Source organism: Trichomycterus rosablanca, chromosome 24, assembly GCF_030014385.1.
Source record: "Trichomycterus rosablanca isolate fTriRos1 chromosome 24, fTriRos1.hap1, whole genome shotgun sequence".
Lineage (NCBI taxonomy): Eukaryota > Metazoa > Chordata > Actinopteri > Siluriformes > Trichomycteridae > Trichomycterus > Trichomycterus rosablanca.
The window spans coordinates 13492926-13510030 of record NC_086011.1 but is presented as its reverse complement, the minus strand read 5'-3'; the positions used below and the strand labels follow the sequence as shown (position 1 = coordinate 13510030).

The 17105-nt window shown below is 40.5% G+C and overlaps 1 protein-coding gene across 4 annotated transcripts in view; it reads left to right on the top strand.

Annotated features, from left to right (window-relative positions):
• Positions 1–17105, top strand: part of iqsec1b (IQ motif and Sec7 domain ArfGEF 1b) — a 317619-nt gene that overhangs the window by 93186 nt on the left and 207328 nt on the right. Inside the window, exon 1 of one of the 4 annotated variants that reach the window (XM_062987008.1) lies at positions 7970–8008. The exons of the other annotated variants lie outside the window; for them this stretch is intronic. The gene's annotated coding sequence lies outside the window, so the exon portion shown is untranslated. Of the gene's footprint in view, positions 1–7969; positions 8009–17105 lie in introns of those variants that run through there. 4 annotated transcript variants of the gene reach the window in all.

Below are 17105 nucleotides of genomic sequence, written 5' to 3'. Positions count from 1 at the left end.
ATTAATCACTGAGATACCACTTGAATGTATGCGACTTCAGGACACAATCTATTTTAAAGTTTGCCTCTATCACAGCCAAGACAAGCCAGGTTAACGTCAATAATATGAAATAAATAACATACATCCAACTTTGTGGCGAATCGCGATAGCTTGGTTCCAGCATAACTAAGCCCCTGTGCACAACTAAGCCCCTGTGCACAAAGCACGGTCCATAAAGACGTGGCTAATCTTAAGGAACTGCAGTGACCTGCACAGAGTCCTGGCTTTAATCCTGTTAAACACCTTTGGGATGAATTGGAAAATTGACTGTAAGGCTTTCTCATTCAGAATTAATCAATAATATTGTCTGATCCCACACATACTCTTTGATTAAATTAGCGCTTGTGAAGTGTAGAAGCTGTTATTTCCAGATGAATGCTCATGGTTTTAAAATGTGTTGTCCAAGAAGCATACAGTCTGGTGTCCACATACTTTAGGCTATACAGTGTATTTTCTAACTTCTATTTAGAGTTATTTAATGTTGTTTTTGGATGCTAAATTTCTCTCAGTGGGGGCACAGTGTAATAAGGCATTTATTTTAAATAAATAATGGGTGTGTTAGGTCGCAGTTAGACTAAACATGATACATTGTACCGTTTCCAATCTCCTGGGGACAGAATGGAAATTTGGGGTATTTTCCACCAGATATCCTGTTCCTTATGGATAAGGATGTGTTTAGGTCATGGGGATGTCTAGCCCTCGTTCCTCTTAGGACATTTTATCTTTTATCCTCTCTTTTCACTTACCTCAACTTCCCAGCTTTATGATTTGTAAAAAGCAGCTTTGTTGAATCCTATTAGCATTAAAAATGAGCATTTTTTGTAATATACACTGAATAGAAACTATTGTTTACCCATGTTTGCTTGTTTTATTGTAATTCCAGTGCATATGTATTACTTAAAATCTAAACCACTCAAGAAGAAACAAAAAGGCAGTTTTCACTCCATATAATCAGTCCACAAAATCAGCTACTTAGTTAACAGTCCACCAAATCAACTACTCGGTCCATAAAATCCACTACTCTGTCCATAAAATCAGCTTCTCAGTCCATATAATCAGCTACTCAGTCCACAAAATCAGCCACTCAGACCTTATAATCAGCTACTCAGTTCACCAAATCAGCTACTCAATTCATATAATCAGCTATTCAGTCAACAAAATCAGCCACTCAGTCCTTATAATCAGCTACTCAGTTCACCAAATCAGCTACTCAGTCCATATAATCAGCTACTCAGTCCATATAGTTAGCATTTTCAGTCTACTGTATATAATCAGCTGCTCAGTCCATATAATCAGCTACTCGTTCCACAAAATCAGCTACTCCGTCCATATAATCAGCTAGTCAATCGACAAAATTAGCTACTCGGTCATTATAATTAGCTACTCAGTCCATATAATCAGCTACTCAGTCCACAAAATCAGTCACTCATGACTGATATGAATGATGTGACAAACCTAGTAATTAGCTTTCATGAGGACCGAAAGTCATTATTGTAATAAGAATTCTATTCAGTTCAGTTTTGTGGGAAGCTTTGGCTAATTTGTGTACGTGTATGCGTGTGTGTGTGTGTATGTGTGTTAAATATTTCTAATGTGCTGATATGGCACTCTGTGCTCAACTAACATCAAGGTTAACTGGAAATCAAACCACAGGCTGTGTGTTTTCAGATATCTCGATGGCATAGACCTTGGAAAAGCAAAGTCCTGATATTTGATATACAATCCAAATCACTTTCAGCTCAGTAACTAATCATATTTAACAAGTCGAGAGTTAATAAAGTTCAGAAACTTGCTTGTTGGGTTGGTGTTGTTGGTGAGCATGGAGTTTGTTGAGTTTGGGAACGCAGACTTGTGTTGTTAAACTGGGCTGTAAATGTACTTATGGGTTATATTACTCTCATAACAGTCTGTTATTTTCATAGGTTATGTACTTCAATATGATCTTTAAACATTTAATAGTATTCCTAGTGTGTGTGTGTGTGTGTGTGTGTCGGGGATCTAAATTTGTCTGGCTGGGGGCACAACAATTTTAAATATAAAATGATATATAATTTGCTTATGCTTAGAGCAACAATGTAAAAAGTCATTTATTGTAAATTAATAATATTTATCTGTTAAGTAGCGGTTAGACGGAATTTGATACATTATACTGTTTAAGGTGCTCTGTGTGTGTGTGTTTGTGCCTGTATGCATGTGAAAATTAATATGTGTGCCCATATGCATGTGTATGTGGGCCCATACACGTGTGTGTGTGTAAATGCGTGAGTATGTGAGTGTGTGTGTGTGTGTGTAAATGCGTGAGTATGTGAGTGTGTGTGTGTGTGTGTAAATGCGTGAGTATGTGTGTATGCCTATATGCATGTGTAAGTGTGTATGTGAAAGTGTATGTGTGCCCATATGCATGTGTATGTTGGCCCATACACGTGTGTGTGTGTGTGTGTGTGTCTAAGTATGTGTGATTATGTGTGTGAATGTGTGTGCATGTGTGTGCCCATATGCATGTGTAGGTGTGAGTATGTGTAAGTATGTGTGTGCCCATATGCATGTGTAAGTGTATATGTGTCTATGTGTGTGCGCCCATATACATGTGTAAGTGTATGTGTGTGTTTACGCCTGTATGCATATGTAGGTGTGTGTTTGTGTGTGTATGTTTGTGCCCATATGCATGTGTAAGTGTGTATGTGTGAGTATGTGTGTGTCTGTGTGCATGTGTAAGTGTGTATGTGTGAGTATGTGTAAGTGTGTATGTGTGAGTATGTGTGTGCCTGTGTGTGTATGTGAGTATGTGTGCCCATATGCATAACTGTATGTACAGTTGTGTACGTGTGTGTGTGTGTGTGTATGTGTTTGTGCCCATATGTGTAAGTGTATGTATGTGTATGCATGTGCAGTTGTGTATACATGTGTAAATGTAAGTGTAAGTGTGTAAATGTAAGTGTATATGTGTGAATTTGTGAGTATGTGTGTCTAAGTATGTGTGTGTGTGAATGTGTGTAAATGTGTGAGTATGTGAGTGTGTATGTGTAAGTATGTGTGTGTGTCTGAGTATGTGTGCATGTGTGTATGTGAAAGCATATACAGTGTATCACAAAAGTGAGTACACCCCTCACATTTCTGCAGATATTTAAGTATATCTTTTCATGGGACAACACTGACAAAATGACACTTTGACACAATGAAAAGTAGTCTGTGTGCAGCTTATATAACAGTGTAAATTTATTCTTCCCTCAAAATAACTCAATATACAGCCATTAATGTCTAAACCACCGGCAACAAAAGTGAGTACACCCCTTATTGAAAGTTCCTGAAGTGTCAATATTTTGTGTGGCCATCATTATTTCCCAGAACTGCCTTAACTCTCCTGGGCATGGAGTTTACCAGAGCTTCACAGGTTGCCACTGGAATGCTTTTCCACTCCTCCATGACGACATCACGGAGCTGGCGGATATTCGAGACTTTGCGCTCCTCCACCTTCCGCTTGAGGATGCCCCAAAGATGTTCTATTGGGTTTAGGTCTGGAGACATGCTTGGCCAGTCCATCACCTTTACCCTCAGCCTCTTCAATAAAGCAGTGGTCGTCTTAGAGGTGTGTTTGGGGTCATTATCATGCTGGAACACTGCCCTGCGACCCAGTTTCCGGAGGGAGGGGATCATGCTCTGCTTCAGTATTTCACAGTACATATTGGAGTTCATGTGTCCCTCAATGAAATGTAACTCCCCAACACCTGCTGCACTCATGCAGCCCCAGACCATGGCATTCCCACCACCATGCTTGACTGTAGGCATGACACACTTATCTTTGTACTCCTCACCTGATTGCCGCCACACATGCTTGAGACCATCTGAACCAAACAAATTAATCTTGGTCTCATCAGACCATAGGACATGGTTCCAGTAATCCATGTCCTTTGTTGACATGTCTTCAGCAAACTGTTTGCGGGCTTTCTTGTGTAGAGACTTCAGAAGAGGCTTCCTTCTGAGGTGACAGCCATGCAGACCAATTTGATGTAGTGTGCGGCGTATGGTCTGAGCACTGACAGGCTGACCCCCCACCTTTTCAATCTCTGCAGCAATGCTGACAGCACTCCTGCGCCTATCTTTCAAAGACAGCAGTTGGATGTGACGCTGAGCACGTGCACTCAGCTTCTTTGGACGACCAACGCGAGGTCTGTTCTGAGTGGACCCTGCTCTTTTAAAACGCTGGATGATCTTGGCCACTGTGCTGCAGCCCAGTTTCAGGGTGTTGGCAATCTTCTTGTAGCCTTGGCCATCTTCATGTAGCGCAACAATTCGTCTTTTAAGATCCTCAGAGAGTTCTTTGCCATGAGGTGCCATGTTGGAACTTTCAGTGACCAGTATGAGAGAGTGTGAGAGCTGTACTACTAAATTGAACACACCTGCTCCCTATGCACACCTGAGACCTAGTAACACTAACAAATCACATGACATTTTGGAGGGAAAATGACAAGCAGTGCTCAATTTGGACATTTAGGGGTGTAGTCTCTTAGGGGTGTACTCACTTTTGTTGCCGGTGGTTTAGACATTAATGGCTGTATATTGAGTTATTTTGAGGGAAGAATAAATTTACACTGTTATATAAGCTGCACACAGACTACTTTTCATTGTGTCAAAGTGTCATTTTGTCAGTGTTGTCGTATGAAAAGATATACTTAAATATCTGCAGAAATGTGAGGGGTGTACTCACTTTTGTGATACACTGTATGTAGGCCCATACACGTGTGTGTGTGTGTGTGTATATGCCTGTATGCATGTGTAAGTGCAGTTGTGTATGTATGTATGTATGTGTGTGTGTGTGTGCGTTTGTGCCCATATGTACAGTGGGGCCAAAAAGTATTTAGTCAGCCACTGATTGTGCAAGTTCTCCTACTTAGAAAGATGAGAGAGGTCTGTAATTTTCATCATAGGTACACTTCAACTATGAGACACAAAATGAGAAAAAAAAAAATCCAGGAAATCACATTGTAGGATTTTTAAAGAATTTATTTGTAAATTATGGTGGAAAATAAGTATTTGGTCAATAACAAAAGTTCAACTCAATACTTTGTAACATAACCTTTGTTGGCAATGACAGAGGTCAAACGTTTCCTGTAAGTCTTCACCAGGTTTGCACACACTGTAGCTGGTATTTTGGCCCATTCCTCCATGCAGATCTCCTCTAGAGCAGTGATGTTTTGGGGCTGTCGCTGGGCAACACGGACTCCACAAATTTTCTATGGGGTTGAGGTCTGGAGACTGGCTAGGCCACTCCAGGACCTTGAAATGCTTTTTACGGAGCCACTCCTTCGTTGCCCGAGCGGTGTGTTTGGGATCATCGTCATGCTGGAAGACCCAGCCACGTTCCATCTTCAATGCTCTCACTGATGGAAGGAGGTTTTGGCATAAAATCTCACGATACATGGTCCCGTTCATTCTTCCCTTAACACGGATCAGTCGTCCTGTCCCCTCTGCAGAAAAACAGCCCCAAAGCATGATGTTTCCACCCCCATGCTTCACAGTAGGTATGGTGTTCTTGGGTTCTTCTTCTTCCTCCAAATACGATGAGTTGAGTTTTTACCAAAAAGTTCCATTTTGGTTTCATCTGACCACATGATATTCTCCCAATCCTCTCCTGGATCATCCATATGCTCTCTGGTAAACTTCAGACGGGCCTGGACATGTACTGGCTTAAGCAGGGGGACACGCCTGGCACTGCAGGATTTGAGTCTCTCTCGGCGTAGTGTGTTTACTGATGGTAGCCTTTGTTACTTTGGTCCCAGCTCTCTGCAGGTCATTCATCAGGTCCCTCCGTGTAGTTCTGGGATTTTTGCTCACCGTTCTCATGATCATTTTTACCCCACGGGATGAGATCTTGACCCCAAGGGAGATAATCAATGGTCTTGTATGTCTTCCATTTTCTTACAATTGCTCCCACAGTTGATTTATTCACACCAACCTGCTTGCCTATTGTAGATTCACTCTTCCCAGCCTGGTGCAGGTCTACAATTTTCTTCCTGGTGTCCTTCGACAGCTCTTTAGTCTTGGCCATGGTTGAGTTTGGAGTCTGACTGTTTGAGGCTGTGGACAGGTGTCTTTTATACAGATAACGAGGTCAAACAGGTGCCATTAATACAGGTAACGAGTGGAGGACAGAAGAGCTTCTTAAAGAAGAAGTTACAGGTCTGTGAGAGCCAGAAATCTTGCTTGTTTGTTATTGACCAAATACTTATTTTCCACCATAATTTACAAATAAATTCTTTAAAAATCCTACAATGTGATTTCCTGGATTTTTTTTTTTCTAATTTTGTCTCTCATAGTTGAAGTGTACCTATGATGAAAATTACAGACCTCTCTCATCTTTCTAAGTAGGAGAACCTGCACAATCAGTGGCTGACTAAATACTTTTTGACCCCACTGTATGTGTAAGTGTATTTATGTGCAGTTGTATATGTGTGTGTTTGTGCCGGTATACATGTGTAAGTGTATTTATGTGTGAGTTTGTGCCGGTATACATGTGTAAGTGTGTGTGTTTGTGCCCGTATGCATGTGTAGGTGTGTGTGTGTGTTGGCCTGGAGGCCTCTTTGATCTACTATAACAGCACAAATATACAGGAAGGCCAGTTTCTGCTGATTGAACTAAGCTACACCCCAGACATCCTTCTTATCTGTGTGTGTGTGTGTGTGTGTGTGTGTGTGTGTGTGTGTGTGTGTGTTTCCTTTCACCTCTTCTAATACTCTGTCAGCAGCACAATGGCCTGAAATGTCAGTAACTTATGATAGTTTGGATTTGTGTTACACACTTGGCTACACTGTAGCCCTACGCTCAGACCGGCAGCGATGTGACGCAACAAAGCGACCGGCTTTAATTCATTTTCGACTCGAGCTGGCGGCACAAACGTTGGCAACACAAAGTGGGCGGAGTCGACAACACGAAATGCTTAGTTTACAAATACAAAGTTTAACTTTATGCAAATTAGGAGCGAAGTGATGTGTCGATTACCAATAGAAACTGAGCATCAGGCAGAGCAGTGTGAGCATTACTTCGGTTTGTTTTTGGTTCCTAGATGACAGTTCCTACTGGAGATGGAAGAGGAACACATCGTCACTGTGTCAAACCTCCACAAATAGAACAAACACAGTCATGTTGTCATGTTGACTGCACAGACAGTGATGGACTTCGCAGGGATGAAGTTTACAGACGAGCGATTTCCCTCCAGGATTTTTGTATTTGTAGCGGGAACACAAAATGGGTGGGAAAAAAATGGGTGGGAAAGATTCTGAAACTAGCCAGTAAAGTAGATGCACACAGTCATGGCATGTGCTTTTTTTTGTTTGATCTTCAGGCAATAATGACACTTCCAGTGTTAACACATGGTGATGAGCGATCAACGATTCGGGCAGCAAGAGGTGGAAAATTGCTGCCGGTCTGAATGTAGGGTTACAATGCGTGGTCAATTGTCCTTCTTCTTCAGATTTGGATAAAAACCCAAACAAAGTAATACATAGAAGGGGGAGCAGTGGGTTCCTACCATTCTATAACATTCCTGCCATATCAATTGATGGAAGCACTGACGGATCAGCCATAACATTAAAACCACCTCCTTGTTTCTACACTCACTGTTCATTTTATCAGCTTCACTTACCATATAGAAGCACTTTGTAGTTCTACAATTACTGACTGTAGTCCATCTGTTTCTCTGCATGCTTTGTTAGACCCCTTTCATGCTGTTCAATGGTTCAGTGGTTGTGCTGGTATGAGTGGATCAGACACAGCAGCGCTGATGGAGTTTTCAAACACTTCACTGTCACTGCTGGACTGAGAATAGTCCACCAACCAAAAATATCCAGCCAACAGCGCCCCATGGGCAGCGTCCTGTGACCGCTGATGAAGGTCTAGAAGATGACCAACTCAAACAGCAGCAATAGATGAGCGATCGTCTCTGACTTTACATCTACAAGGTGGATTAACTAGGTAGGAGTGTCTAATAGAGTGGACAGTGAGTGGACACGGTATTTAAAACTCCAGCAGCGCTGCTGTGTCTGACACACACTAACACACCACCACCATGTCAGTGTCACTGCAGTGCTAAGAATGACCCACCACCAAAATAATACCTGCTCTGTAGTGGTCCTGTGGGGGTCCTGACCATTAAATAGCAGAGTGAAAGCATGAGGACATCCCAGACTTATGCTTATGCTGATAGAGCATTTGCTTCTATGGTAAAATGTAATTAGAGCCACCTAATTAGGGTCTGGTATGCAGTATTAGTGGTTGAAACATAGGTGTCACTGTTTACAGTTTTACATCGTTTTGATGCTGAATTTCGGGTCCCAGGGTTCTCCTGCACTGCAGCCTGAGGATGTTTATGTACTCACTAGGTGATATATTTTCACATATACTTTCACAGAGCATTGATGAACATAAACAAGAACATCGATTACAAACCTGAATTCTACTTAAGCACCCGGAGGGTAAGAGAGGCAATACTCTACACCAAGAACACTACAAAAACTTTCACATAACAAAGTAAACTAATGTTTTATGCTGGAATGCTTCTTAAATCAGGTTTGTAATGGAACACTGGCAATGTCAACAGGAAGCTAATGGCTTATGGATAATCTCAGCTCAGCAAAACAGACAATGAAACTAAACTCAAACTAAAACACACATTTGTACCACCATATCCAAGCCTACATATATTTATTCTTATATTCATACCTACACCGATCAGCCATAACATTAAATCCACCTCCTTGTTTCTACACTCACTCACCATATAGAAACACTTTGTAGTTCTACAATTACTGACTGTAGTCCATCTGTTTCTCTACATACTTTTTTTTAGCCTGCTTTCACCCTGTTCTTCAATGGTCAGGACCCCCAAAGGACCACCACAGAGCAGGTATTATTTAGGTGGTGGATCATTCTCAGCACTGCAGTGACACTGACATGGTGGTGGTGTGTTAGTGTGTGTTGCGCTGCTGGAGTTTTTAAATACCGTGGTCATCTTCCAGACGTTCATCAGTGGTCACAGGACGCTGCCCACGGGGCGCTGTTGGCTGGATATTTTTTTAGGTTGGTGGACTATTCTCAGTCCAGCAGTGACAGTGAGGTGTTTAAACTCCACTCATACCAGCACAACACACACTAACACACCACCACCATGTCAGTGTCACTGCAGTGCTGAGAATGATCCACCACCCAAATAATACCTGCTCTGTAGTGGTCCTGTGGGGGTCCTGAACATTGAAGAACAGGGTGAAAGGGGGCTAACAAAGCATGCAGAGAAACAGATTGACTACAGTCAGTAATTGTAGAACTACAAAGTGCTTTTATATGGTAAGTGGAGCTGATAAAATGGACAGTGAATGTAGAAACAAGCATATATGTATATATATACAGTGTATCACAAAAGTGAGTACACCCCTCACATTTCTGCAAATATTTTATTATATCTTTTCATGGGACAACACTATAGACATGAAACTTGGATATAACTTAGAGTAGTCAGTGTACAGATTGTATAGCAGTGTAGATTTACTGTCTTCTGAAAATAACTCAACACACAGCCATTAATGTCTAAATAGCTGGCAACATAAGTGAGTACACCCCACAGTGAACATGTCCAAATTGTGCCCAAATGTGTCATTGTCCCTCCCTGGTGTCATGTGTCAAGGTCCCAGGTGTAAATGGGGAGCAGGGCTGTTAAATTTGGTGTTTTGGGTACAATTCTCTCATACTGGCCACTGGATATTCAACATGGCACCTCATGGCAAAGAACTCTCTGAGGATGTGAGAAATAGAATTGTTGCTCTCCACAAAGATGGCCTGGGCTATAAGAAGATTGCTAACACCCTGAAACTGAGCTACAGCATGGTGGCCAAGGTCATACAGCGGTTTTCCAGGACAGGTTCCACTCGGAACAGGCTTCGCCAGGGTCGACCAAAGAAGTTGAGTCCTCGTGTTCGGCGTCATATCCAGAGGTTTGCTTTAAAAAATAGACACATGAGTGCTGCCAGCATTGCTGCAGAGGTTGAAGACGTGGGAGGTCAGCCTGTCAGTGCTCAGACCATACGCCGCACACTGCATCAACTCGGTCTGCATGGTCGTCATCCCAGAAGGAAGCTGACGCACAAGAAAGCCCGCAAACAGTTTGCTGAAGACAAGCAGTCCAAGAACATGGATTACTGGAATGCCCTGTGGTCTGACGAGACCAAGATGAACTTGTTTGGCTCAGATGGTGTCCAGCATGTGTGGCGGCGCCCTGGTGAGAAGTACCAAGACAACTGTATCTTGCCTACAGTCAAGCATGGTGGTGGTAGCATCATGGTCTTGGGCTGCATGAGTGTTGCTGGCACTGGGGAGCTGCAGTTCATTGAGGGAAACATGAATTCCAACATGTACTGTGACATTCTGAAACAGAGCATGATCCCCTCCCTTCGAAAACTGGGCCTCATGGCAGTTTTCCAACAGGATAACGACCCCAAACACAGCCTCCAAGATGACAACTGCCTTGCTGAGGAAGCTGAAGGTGAAGGTGATGGACTAAATCCAATTGAGCACCTGTGGCGCATCCTCAAGTGGAAGGTGGAGGAGTTCAAGGTGTCTAACATCCACCAGCTCCGTGATGTCATCATGGAGGAGTGGAAGAGGATTCCAGTAGCAACCTGTGCAGCTCTGGTGAATTCCATGCCCAGGAGGGTTAAGGCATTGCTGGATAATAATGGTGGTCAAACAAAATATTGACACTTTGGGCACAATTTGGACATGTTCACTGTGGGGTGTACTCACTTATGTTGCCAGCCATTTAGACATTAATGGCTGTGTGTTGAGTTATTTTCAGAAGACAGTAAATCTACACTGCTATACAAGTTGTACACTGACTACTCTAAGTTATATCCAAGTTTTATTTCCATAGTGTTGTCCCATGAAAAGATATAATAAAATATTTGCAGAAATGTGAGGGGTGTACTCACTTTTGTGATACACTGTATATATATATATATATATATATATATATATATATATGTATATACTATATATATATATATATATATATATATACAGTGTATCACAAAAGTGAGTACACCCCTCACATTTCTGCAGATATTTAAGTATATCTTTTCATGGGACAACACTGACAAAATGACACTTTGACACAATGAAAAGTAGTCTGTGTGCAGCTTATATAACAGTGTAAATTTATTCTTCCCTCAAAATAACTCAATATACAGCCATTAATGTCTAAACCACCGGCAACAAAAGTGAGTACACCCCTTAGTGAAAGTTCCTAAAGTGTCAATATTTTGTGTGGCCACCATTATTTCCCAGAACTGCCTTAACTCTCCTGGGCATGGAGTTTACCAGAGCTTCACAGGTTGCCACTGGAATGCTTTTCCACTCCTCCATGACGACATCACGGAGCTGGCGGATATTCGAGACTTTGTGCTCCTCCACCTTCCGCTTGAGGATGCCCCAAAGATGTTCCATTGGGTTTAGGTCTGGAGACATGCTTGGCCAGTCCATCACCTTTACCCTCAGCCTCTTCAATAAAGCAGTGGTCGTCTTAGAGGTGTGTTTGGGGTCATTATCATGCTGGAACACTGCCCTGCGACCCAGTTTCCGGAGGGAGGGGATCATGCTCTGCTTCAGTATTTCACAGTACATATTGGAGTTCATGTGTCCCTCAATGAAATGTAACTCCCCAACACCTGCTGCACTCATGCAGCCCCAGACCATGGCATTCCCACCTCCATGCTTGACTGTAGGCATGACACACTTATCTTTGTACTCCTCACCTGATTGCCGCCACACATGCTTGAGACCATCTGAACCAAACAAATTAATCTTGGTCTCATCAGACCATAGGACATGGTTCCAGTAATCCATGTCCTTTGTTGACATGTCTTCAGCAAACTGTTTGCGGGCTTTCTTGTGTAGAGACCTCAGAAGAGGCTTCCTTCTGGGGTGACAGCCATGCAGACCAATTTGATGTAGTGTGCGGCGTATGGTCTGAGCACTGACAGGCTGACCCCCCACCTTTTCAATCTCTGCAGCAATGCTGACAGCACTCCTGCGCCTATCTTTCAGAGACACCAGTTGGATGTGACGCTGAGCACGTGCACTCAGCTTCTTTGGACGACCAACGCGAGGTCTGTTCTGAGTGGACCCTGCTCTTTTAAAACGCTGGATGATCTTGGCCACTGTGCTGCAGCTCAGTTTCAGGGTGTTGGCAATCTTCTTGTAGCCTTGGCCATCTTCATGTAGCGCAACAATTCGTCTTTTAAGATCCTCAGAGAGTTCTTTGCCATGAGGTGTCATGTTGGAACTTTCAGTGACCAGTATGAGAGAGTGTGAGAGCTGTACTACACACCTGCTCCCTATGCACACCTGAGACCTAGTAAAACTAACAAATCACATGACATTTTGGAGGGAAAAGGACAAGCAGTGCTCAATTTGGACATTGAGGGGTGTAGTCTCTTAGGGGTGTACTCACTTTTGTTGCCGGTGGTTTAGACATTAATGGCTGTATATTGAGTTATTTTGAGGGAAGAATAAATTTACACTGTTATATAAGCTGCACACAGACTACTTTTCATTGTGTCAAAGTGTCATTTTGTCAGTGTTGTCCCATGAAAAGATATACTTAAATATCTGCAGAAATGTGAGGGGTGTACTCACTTTTGTGATACACTGTATATATATATATATATATATTACAACATCCTAACATTTGTGACAGTATATTACATATTACAACAACCATTGACAGTAATTCCTTTGACTTGGCGAGCACCTGAAACTGAGGCACTAGATACCTAAACAATATTAAGTGCAAAAGACCTAAACAGGAAAGAAAGAAAAAAAAACCATAAAGCAAATAGCAGCTAGACAGAAGACCATAAACAGCAGTGGTGGACGAAGCACCCTATCAGCCCTGAATGCTGTAATCTTGGCCAAAGCCGTGAGAAACTTGCCTCTGGTCGAGAGAAGAAAACACAGGAGGGAAAATGGAAAAAGAGATTGGGTGTAACTCCACCAGATACTGTGTACCGACAATACAACCCATAAGCTCACTGGAAACATAAAAGAACGAATCTCAGAACATAGATAGAAACTAGAAAAACTCCAGAAGTTGCCACATCACTCAGATAAACATTACTTCACGTCGTTGCCTGAGGTTTCTGTTGCTTCCGGAACTTTCTGCTGAAATGTCAAACGCCCCACTGTGGTGGACCATTTTTGGCTACAATCTCCCATCCCAGTAGGACCACGGTCACTGGGATCATAAGTGCTGTACTAATAATATCACATTACAGCTAAAAAATGATGTTTTTTTACATTTATTTTTTTTTAAATAAAGTGACACTTTCAGACTAATGTTGGCTAATTTAATGCACTGATCTTAGCACACATTATTTATTTTTAGTAGTACTAGTAGTAGTAGCATTAATAATATAATAACAATTCTATTTTATAAAAGCAGTAGTAGGTCAGTGGATACTGGACTGTGTAATTATTATTATCTAAATATAGCTTGTGCCACATTTAGGTACCCATCAACATTTTCATTAGAGCAATGAAGCTCTAAGGAAACTTAAACAAAAACAGAACTGGAGAAACCAATTTCTAGCAGACTACACTTTGTGACGATGTGAACACAGTTGACACCATTTAGTACTTCTGCTGAGAGATGGATGGATGGATAGATGGATGAATAGATGGATAGCTAGATAATTTATTTACCCCAAGGGAAATTATTGTCCAGTATTTGAACAAGCAAAAGAAGAGAAACTAATAAATACAAATGTATGTAATGTATGTAAAAAGTATGTGCAAATTGTGCATCCGGTACAATAATAATAATAGGAGCAGTAGTGTATCTATTCTTAAACAGTACATACAGATATTTAAGTACAAATATAGAATATAATAATAATACCAATCAGGCATAGCATTAAAACCACCTTCTTGTTTCTACACTCACTGTCCATTTTATCAGCTTTCACCCTCTTCTTCGATGGTCAGGACCCCCACAGGACCACTACAGAGCAGGTATTATTTAGGTGGTGGATGATTCTCAGCACTGCAGTGACACTGACATGGTGGTGGTGTGTTAGTGTGTGTTGTGCTGGTATAAGTGGATCAGACACAGCAGCGCTGCTGGAGTTTTTGAAGACCGTGTCCACTCACTGTCCACTCTATTAGACTCTATCTGTTTGAGTTGGTCATCTTCTAGACCTTCATCAGTGGTCACAGGACGCTACCTATGGAGTGCTGTTGGCTGGATATGTTTTTGGTTGGTGGAGCAGTGACAGTGTGGTGTTTAAAAACTCCAGCAGCATTACTGTGTCTTATCCACTCATACCAGCACAACACACACTAACACACCACCACCATGTCAGTGTCACTGCAGTGCTGAGAATGATCCACCACCCAAATAATACCTGCTCTGTAGTGGTCCTGGGAGAGTCCTGACCACTAAAGAACAGCATGAAAAAGGGTAACAAAGCATGCAGAGAAACAGATGGACTACAGTCAGTAATTGTAGAACTACAAAGTGCTTCTATATATATATATATATATATATATATATATATATATATATATATATATTTATAATTAGACAATAACAATAGTGTATAAAATATCAGTGTGCCAGTGTACAGTCTGAGCAATTGAGGGTTAAGGGCTTTGCTCAGAGGCCTAACAGCAGCAACCTGGCAGTGGTTCGTAGTGATCGTTTGATTACTAGTCCAGTACCTTAACCGATAGGCTACAATCTTTATCACCAAAGACCACTGAACTCTTATGTACAACAAATAAGCTTTTCCTTAAGGACGTTTTAAAGCATATTTATAGAGATATCACTGATATAGAATAGAAACAATTTTACTATGACGCCTCGGCTAATTAAATTGTACAGTAAGCAACAATGATTACCTGCAGAGATCCACAAGATCTCCTGAAGCATCTTCTGAATATTTCCACAGAACACACAGACCAGTAAAACCCCTTGTTCTGCAGCCATAATTCCTCCCTTATTAGTAGTTAGTGTCAAGCATGGAGAGGAAAAGTGCAATTTGATGGCACTTACTGTAGCCGGTGAGCCTGTATACTTCATTAAGAGGGCAGCAGGTGGAGTGAGTTACAGCGTTATGGAGTGCACTGTGAAGAAATTGGATTGCTGATCCTGCACACATGAAACATAGTTATGACCAGGATGCTAATGGCATATGGATGTTCTCAGCTTGGCAGAAGTGCTAACCGGACTCAACCTTTTATATGTAATGGAATTATTATTAAAAATGTGTGTGTTAGGGAAAACACATTGACGACAAATGACATTAACCTTACAGTGTCACTTTAGTAAAAAAAAAAAAACAAATGTAAAAAAACATTATATTATTATTACAGTAATTATGATCCCAGTGGTCCAGTGGTCGTGGTCCTACTGGGATGGGAGATTATTGCCAAACATGGTTCACTATAGTGGGGCAGTTAACAATTAGTGATTTAGTTTAGTTAAGAAAATTTAGTTAAGTATTTTGACAGACAGGATCATTTTCTGAGGCAGCAATGTGAGGTAAGTTAAGCTGATTAGCGTAAGGACGCATTCAGATAAGAAGCGTTTAGTAGAAGCGTGCAGTAAAACGTCCCCAAAGTGCGAACATTAGACAAATCTGCATTTGTATTGAATAACCATCAAATACACTCTGAATGCTTCCACATGTATGTGTTTGTTTCACTTTTAAACTTGAACACATGAACACTAAACCCCTCTTAATTATTACTGCTCATAAGTTTTCTCCACTAATAAAATTCCTCGCTCGTTGATTATTACAATAAGTCACGTTAAGCTTCGCTCACATGAAGCGCTTGGACTACATGAGTCACCGCGTCATATCCAACAGTTCATCTCATTGGAGGCGCGCTGAAAAGGTCAGCGGCAAACTGGGTCAAAGTTCAATCAGGTTCAATCGAGCGCCAAAAATTGTGACCCCAACACAGCAAAAGTGCCACACTCCATAAGAAACAACGGCTCAGCCGGCGCAAAAGCAGTTTTGCCGCTTCTCATGTAAATGCGCCCTTAATCTTGCTAGTTCTGTTTTTAAAGACTGCAGTGACCTTGCTCTATTGAAAATGTTGATGGGTGTCTGAATGTGGCACAAGCTACATTTAGATTATAATATTTACACAGTCTAGTATCCACTAAGCTACTACAACCTTTATAAAACAGATATTATTATTATTTTATTATTATTATTATTATTATTATTAATAATAATAATAATATTATTATTATTATTGTTATAATTATTACTATTATTTTATTGTTATATTATTATTTTATTATTATTACTACTATTGTTATAATTATTACAATTATTATCATTGTTATTATTATTGTTATAATTATTACTATTATTATTATTGTTATTACTATTATTATTATTACTATTATTATAATAATAATTATTGTTATTATTACTGTTATTATTATTATTATTATCATTAGTACTATTATTATTATTTAGTACTATTATTATTATTATTATTATTATTGTTACTATTGCTATTGTTAATTATTGTTAATATTATTATATTATTATTATTATTAATTACTATTATTATTATGATTATTATTACTATTATTATTATTATTATTGTTACTATTGCTATTATTATTATTATTGTTAATATTATTATTATTATTATTATTGTTATTATTATTATTAATTACTATTATTATTATTATTACTACTACTTCTACTTCTACTACTAGTTAATAATGTTTGCGCTAGGGTAAATACATTGAACATTAGCCTTGCAGTGTCATTTTAATTTAAAAAAGTAAAAAACATCATTTTAAGCTGAATTGTGCTATTATTACTACAGTACTCATGATCTCAGTGGTCGTCGCCCTACTGGGATGGAAAATTGTAGCCGAAAATGGTCCAATACAATGGGGTGCTTAACAATTGAGCAGAAAATTCAAGAGGCAGCCTGAGGTAATGTTTAGCTGATTAGCGTTAATCTTGCTAGTTCTGTGTTTTTAAAGACTGCA